The following is a 7111-nucleotide window of genomic DNA, read 5'->3' as shown; positions in this document are numbered from 1 at the left end:
TAGCGTTATGATTTCCATGTGCTACTCGCAGCATTCCGTCGCATATTCTAGCATAAAACTTTGTCACAACTAAAGGCAAGGTGGGGCCAAGTAGTAATCGGAAAACTTCTGGTCACAGAGAGAGTGGACAAGAGTCTGAGCTTTCAAATAAGGTTGAGCAAAATCTCTGATCCAAAAGCAGAAGCAGTCGACCATGCTTAAAGGGGATACGTTTTTAGAGATCCTGAATCACTTGTATTCATTAACCAATTATTTACATTCCAGAGTTCATCTGAGGCCTTTTCATTTATCTGCCAGTACAGTAAATGGGGAATGACAACAGAATAGACTGCAGTAAAGAGAGAGGAACAGATTCTTTAAAGTTTGTTTTGAAGGAGAGCGAATAAGGAGGTAATCCAATCAGAGTGCTTCTACAGTGCAAATAGCATCAAAGTTAACCTAGAAAAGGTAGCAAAAACATTTGTGGTGGTTGCCGCAACATACAGCATTTTGTGTTTGTCATAAGTGAGGTTGGTGAAGTCATGACAGTTATGTCAGCAGATGTTACAGATGGGGACGATGATTGAGTGGGCTGATAGACATTATTAAACAAACTGATATGGTTAAGTATATGCCAATAGACAACTGACTTTAGCTAGCTAAACGCGAAACCTACATTTCAAGTGGATATCAGGCAATAGAGCACAAGACACAAATTCGTGAAGAAGCTGGAACATGTCTGCGAGCGTTTTGAGATGGATACATTATATTAGGGGAAATCAACCAGCACTCAGTGATTTAAACCAGACAGCAGAGAATACAGTGCTAACATACATGGTAACCGTCTCAACTGGGGTTGCAGGAGGCTTGGGCAAGGCCACAGTATGTTCTTTTTTATATATATTTGTGGGGCTTTTTATTGCCTTTAATTGACAGTACAGTGGAGAGAGAGACAGGAAGTGGGGAGGCAGAGAAGGGGAATGACATGCAGGAAAGAGCTACCCGATGCGGGATTCGAACTGGGGCCACCTGCAGTGAGGACTGTAGCCTCAACAACAACAGAATGTTCTTTTAGCATAAATAACACAACAGATTCTTCATGGAAAAGACAATTTTGTTGATTTGGAGTTCTCCATCTACAAAGAGACAATGTGCTGCATGGTGACACCCGGGTCCTTGCCATCATAGTGTACAGCTCTAGCAATGCAGTCTGACACGACTGTCTCTTTCTTTTTAGCTTATCAGTTCTAATGCTGAATTGTCTGCCACTGTTGTTTTTATCAATTGGTCCCCAGTGCCATTACTCTGCATCTTGCATTTGAGTCTGGGTTGCTGCTGTGTTGTCAGTTTTTAATTGCAAACTTGCATGAAATTAAATGCTAATAAACTTAACATAATTTATTCTCCCAAATTTCAGCCATTTCTGTGTCTTTGGCCTTTAACATTGACACAAGAGCCGCCCAGTTTAATACCGAGAGGAGAGGTTTCCCCGGAAAAAATGTGCTTCAATTCATGTTTGACAAGAACGAAGGGTAAGTCATGTTCATTACATTTGTTTAAAGAGACTGGCCACTCCCCACTAAGAAACGTTTACTTCTTGGTACTCTGTTACAGTGTAAAACTATTGGATCTGCCTTTACCCAGTCACTTACATTAGGTCATGACATATGTGATGTGCCGGAACACAATAAAGCTGCTGCAAACAACAACCATCCTCCACTTCAATGAGCAGAGCGAAGCCAGCGTTTTCAAGATGTCTGTCAACTACAGGAGCAATGCCACAATGGAACGAATGGCCTCACTAACAACCGTTTCTGTCAGTGTCACCGTTACTGAACTACAACTTCCAACTTACTGCATAACCTCAACACCATTGTTCTCAGCCACTCCCTCTGTTCTGTGATTGGCCGGTAGATTCTCTGCAGGAGAAAAGCCAAGGAAGCATTTCAATCCAGGTTGAGTACTGAAGGGAAATGAAAATTGAGCATAAGTACGTTGGTAGGCGGAGCCAGGCTAGTATCCCAGGGTATTAGGAATGAGGAGTTGACGTAATGACACAGTTCCCCGCCCCTGGAGATGACGGCATCCTCCTTGTTCCACCATGTTGAACTTACTGGCAGCGACCGCCTATACTGTACTTCTACAGCAATGCATTCATTGTTTTTGTTCTAATCTAATCTAATGCCGCGTTTCCACTGGTAAATATCACATGAACATGTATTCAGACCCTGACACTCATGTTGGTCATTCAGGTGCTGTTTCTGTTATTCATCCTTGATATGGTTCTATCTACACCTTCATTTGAGTCCAGCTGTGTTGAATTAAATAGTCTGGACATGGTTTGGAAAGGTACACACCTGTCTAAATAAGACCTTACAGCTCATAGTGCATATCAGAGCAAAATGAGATCCAGGAGGTCACAGGAACTGCCCCAAGAGCTCAGAGACAGAATTGTAGCAAGACACAGATCTTTCCGTACCCACTGTATAATCCCTCCAGTGAGTTTGGAGCCAGTCGTGGTGTCTCCTTGGACATGCCCAGAAGACCTTCAAAGGGATGCACTTAGGAGGCCTCCTTATCTGATGCCTCAACCACCACAAGTGGCTCTTAGACATAAAGGGAAAGCAGGTCTGTCCAACTGCTCACCTGGCTGAGCCTTTGGTAGGGTAGCTGAGGTTACCTCACAAACCAGAACTCCTGCTCCATATTACAGGCCTCAAAGCAGCTGTCATTATCCACAACTGTGTGTTTTTTTTTTTATAGGATATACTGCTAAGATCATTACCTGCCTCATTAATGCCACATGCCATGTTTTCTCAGTTTATACATCTGCCCCCTGGTATGAATTGGACCTAAAGATTGCTCTTATCATGATTTAATTGTTGTCCTCCTCCACAGGACACCTGCACCCCAGCAGCTTGACCCATCTGAGGAAACATGCAGGTCTGGGTTCAAGCAAACTCACCAGTGCTTCATTATGCCAGGTACTGTACATAAATGCCTTAGTTAATCAGTATACTGAAAGTCTCCTAAATTAAGTTATAAATTAAAGACTAAATAAGAAAAAATATTCAGTAAGGTCACTGTTGAGTGACACACTTTAGTTTTATGTACTCAGCTTTACAATAACAGATTGAAGAAATTAAGTTCTGTTTGTTAACTCTTGCTGAACTGCAGTTCATTATTTCTGCCACTATGTGTCGCAGTCAGATAAGCCAGAAGTCAAATGTCAGGTTGTCACATGTTGTGTTAAGCCACACCCTTCTCCTTGTGCGAGAAGAGAGTCAGCCATGTTCAGTCAGTAGTGGTCAGTAATGGGTAATGCTGCACCTGCAATTGTGAGAGACAAATAAATATGCTCAGATGAGCTAATGAAAGTTTTTCCTCCGTCGCCTCCTTCTCCGGGTTCAGCGCAAGAAACACCGCGCAGTTCAACAGTCACCAGCTTCCACCAGGTTATCAGCTTCCAGAACAGTTTTAGTATATATATATTTTTTTTTTTTTTTCACTTTTCATTTTTCAAAGACAAACTGTAAGGCTCATTATGACCCATGGGCTCTCTCTTTTATTTTCAAAAAAGGAACTCTATACATTTGGATTTAACTGTGTCATGCTGAAAGTGTTTTGTTTGCTTTTACAAAAATCATTAAGCAGAAGCTGTTTTCACAGAAATAAATCTTACAGACAAATATGTACCTGCCAGGCACTTTAGACTGTCAGTAGCTGATGTCTCCAATCCCTCCGAAGTAACAGTAAGACAATCACAAAGCTGAATACTATGCATTTGTTTGAAAATCTTCTGTGATAGCTTCAAATTCTTAAAGTAAATAAATAATCAAACTTGTATAACTTCTGTTCTGCTGATGTAGGTTTGCAGTCCAAGTGTAGCCCCAGCATGTTGTGAGAGCTCATATCTAAACAACGTATGTGACAAGATGAAAGACTTCTCTTTCATATTGACTTTTCAAGGTGAAATAAATAATTTTGAGATGACTTCTTTATCTCTGTGGTTTGTGTCCTGCAGCAAAATATTATTCTCATTATCTTTGACCTGATTTAGCTTCTTCACCAACTCCCATTTAATAAATTTTCCAGAATGCACAAAGAAGTACGGAAGCCGAGAACGGCCAGGTCCGTATACATTTTTTTTATTACCGTTTTCTCGTGATAACGACTTATTATTTCGTTATCTCGAGATAACAAAGTCCGTTTTCTCGTGATAACGAATTAATTTATTTCGTTATCTCGAGATAACAAAGACCGTTTTCTCGTGATAACGAAATAATCATAGAATGTGTCGTTGACATGGTTGCCTAGCAACAGAAGGCTACTGTTCAGCTCGAGCATGGGGCAGTTAACTTTTCTACTCTAGCCTACTCACTGGTGTGATTATTGTCCACACCAGCTGTCAACAATAACTTACCAGTAAGTTACACTTAACGTTAGTTTGTATAACGTCACTGTGCTGGGTTTATTTAAGGGGCTACCGGCCGCATCTATCCTGTTTCAGCTAAGCTAACGTTAGCTACTGGCTGCTGCTGCTGTCAGAAATCACAACCTTATCTCGAACCATCAGACACCTGTTGCCTGCGACCACTGACATGTAGGCTAATGTTAATTTGGCAAGACAGCAGTGTTCATGAGCTTTATCTGAGCAGCAACTAGCTACATTACCTTAGCTGGAGCTGCCATAACGTAGTCTACTCTCATGTGTTTATGCTAACCTGTAGCCCAGCTCAGTAAACAAACTAACGTTAAGTGTAACTTACCGGTACTTCATTGTTGACAGCTCCTCAGAGCAGACTAACGTTAGTGGCAGCTCTTGAAGGCTGAAATCAGGATGATGTGATCACATTAATCAGCTCACTGATTTGAGTTCTTCACATGGTTTTGGGCAATTATCCCACGAAAAACATCTCTTCTGTTACGTTAGATCTGTAGATGTGTAGTGTTTCCAACAGACTCGCTTTAGTAGCCTCCTGCTACGAACATACAGCGGCTAACCAGCTGCTACCATGGATGTATTATATAAACCGTCTTTGATTATATTAACCCTATTAACCCCGTAAACAGAAGCGATTGCACCGGGGAAACATGTTGCTAGGCAACCATGTCAACGACACATTCTAAGATTCCCAGATAGCACACGTACGTCTGGCCGACGTCGGCCTGAGGTTGGACGTCGGCCCTATAATTTATAACATCTGTCAAGCATCGGCCCATGGGCGAATATCTTCAAATTTGATACTCATTTGTGCCAGCTCATCAAACGTCTCTGGTGCGTCGGCTTTAAGTCGGCCGCAGACCTGCCCACAGACGGCGGGACCTCCTGTCAGTTTGGTCCAGAGACGTCGACGGAGTGCGTTTCAGGTAAGTTACTTGGGATATATTGCCAAAAAAAAGAGAAAAGTTAGGCCTATTTCGTTTATTTTGTAAAAGTTAAAGGTTTCCGGTGAGTGGCGAGGTACAACGCGGTCGAAATAATAGGCTACCAGCACAGGTGCCAGCTTATTTATAACTGTATTTGGCGTTAACGTTAGTTTAACTTAACGTTAGTTATCCTAACATAACGGTTACAGCCGACACCAATAAAATGTTAAGTCCTATTTTTTTCCCTCTATTGGACGTTATCTGGCTGGAAAAAGGTAGAAGTGACGGGACCGGTAAGCCGTTGTCAAAGCAAAAAAAAAAAAAAAAAAAGCTCCAGAACTAGAGGGGGGCTGGCCGGCCTGCTGCCCGGGCACAAGGCGCTGGTGTGCGGATGAGTGAAGGAGGGAGACTCGGTCTCTGGAGCTCACCATGGTTACATAGATAGCAGACGCTTTTTAGGCTACATTTTTGTCCTCGCGCTTATGACAGCTGACTTGAGAATGATATTAGGCTACTCTGGTTAACTGTTGAGACAATTGAAATTGTAAAAACAAATGTGTATGCTTATCAAAATTACAGAAAGAAGTGGCAGGCAGGGAAGTGAAGTTTTACACGATGGCAGAGGGAAAGGGCTTGAGAGTGTGATTGTTGCTGAGATTTAATCAGGTTGATTTGTCAGTGATTTATGACAAGACCGGACACTGCACAGAGCAGCAACCACGAAGACTTGTCATCTCACTGGTCATTAAATAAGACACATTGTTTACTCCAGCACTCCTTAATTCTTTACCAATTCTTTCCTTTTTACTTCGCAGAGCAGTGAGCGAGTGAGCAAGCACCTGATAAACAGCGGATGCGCACCAGATGATTGACCGGGGCAAAAACTGAAACGAGAGGCATACAGAGAGGAAAACACAGCATATCGGCTACAATATAAGGTAGGTAGCCTATGTCCAAAAGGCTTTGTCCTGTCGTCACGACGTGAGTGAGGGAGGATGGTGGTTCAAGTTTAGTGATGAGGAAACTGTCACTAGGTGCGTTTCCATTACCCCTTGAAATGCGCAAAACCTAAATATCGAAATTAAAAACTGGTAATGGAAACACCTACATTTCTAAAAAACTCTCACATATCGCAAAAAAGTTTTTAGTTTTTGAGACGAATCGATACAAACTTGTATCGCAAAAGTGTAATGGAAACACTTTTTCTACACATCACCGGCGTCAGCGGAGTTGTGTGTGTCCACGCTGTGTTGGTTTATGTAACTTGAGGGGACAAATGAACCACATGTTTATTGTCATGCATTGCTGACGTGGGCATCGTTTCTCAATAAATTAGAAAAACCTTTTCTATCATTCCCCTTTTCTGTGCATGGTTGAAGGAGACTGGCTCGCATCCACGTTCCCACTCCCTCCTGCGCCGACATGTCACCTTAAGTCACATAAACCAGTACGGGTGTGTGGACACAACCACCTTGATGTGGTCACACGGGCTTTGCCTTTCAGTAATCAAGCGCTGTTTTCGTCTTTGTTAAAAACAGTAACAGCAACAGCTGTAGGCAGCTGAGATGGCGTAGCCACGAGTGTGCCAGTGCCACCCACAGAGGAAGCTGGCATACCCAAAAATGTGATGCATTTTTTGTTTTTGTTATAGTCTATAGCTTCTAACATGTTATCGATCAGTCAATACATTTGTAAAAATCGCCGTCAGGTGATGCGTTGCGACACCTGCACCGGCTCGCGGAGAAACTGGACTAATGGAATG

At 42.4% G+C, this 7111-nt stretch overlaps 1 long non-coding RNA gene across 1 annotated transcript; it reads left to right on the top strand.

The window, feature by feature from the left end:
• The first annotated feature begins 2830 nt into the window (after window positions 1–2830).
• LOC146991112 (uncharacterized) lies at window positions 2831–3966 on the top strand. Its single transcript, XR_015036913.1, has 3 exons — window positions 2831–2963; window positions 3649–3731; window positions 3849–3966. It is a non-coding gene; the product is annotated as an uncharacterized LOC146991112 (long non-coding RNA).
• Window positions 3967–7111: the final 3145 nt, after the last annotated feature.

The sequence above is a fragment of the Trachurus japonicus genome, chromosome 1 (assembly GCF_045865225.1).
Source record: "Trachurus japonicus isolate A0001 chromosome 1, Traja_1.0".
NCBI classification, from domain to species: Eukaryota; Metazoa; Chordata; class Actinopteri; order Carangiformes; family Carangidae; genus Trachurus; species Trachurus japonicus.
Note: the sequence above shows the minus strand (reverse complement) of the source record. Positions and strands in the feature narration are given on the sequence as shown.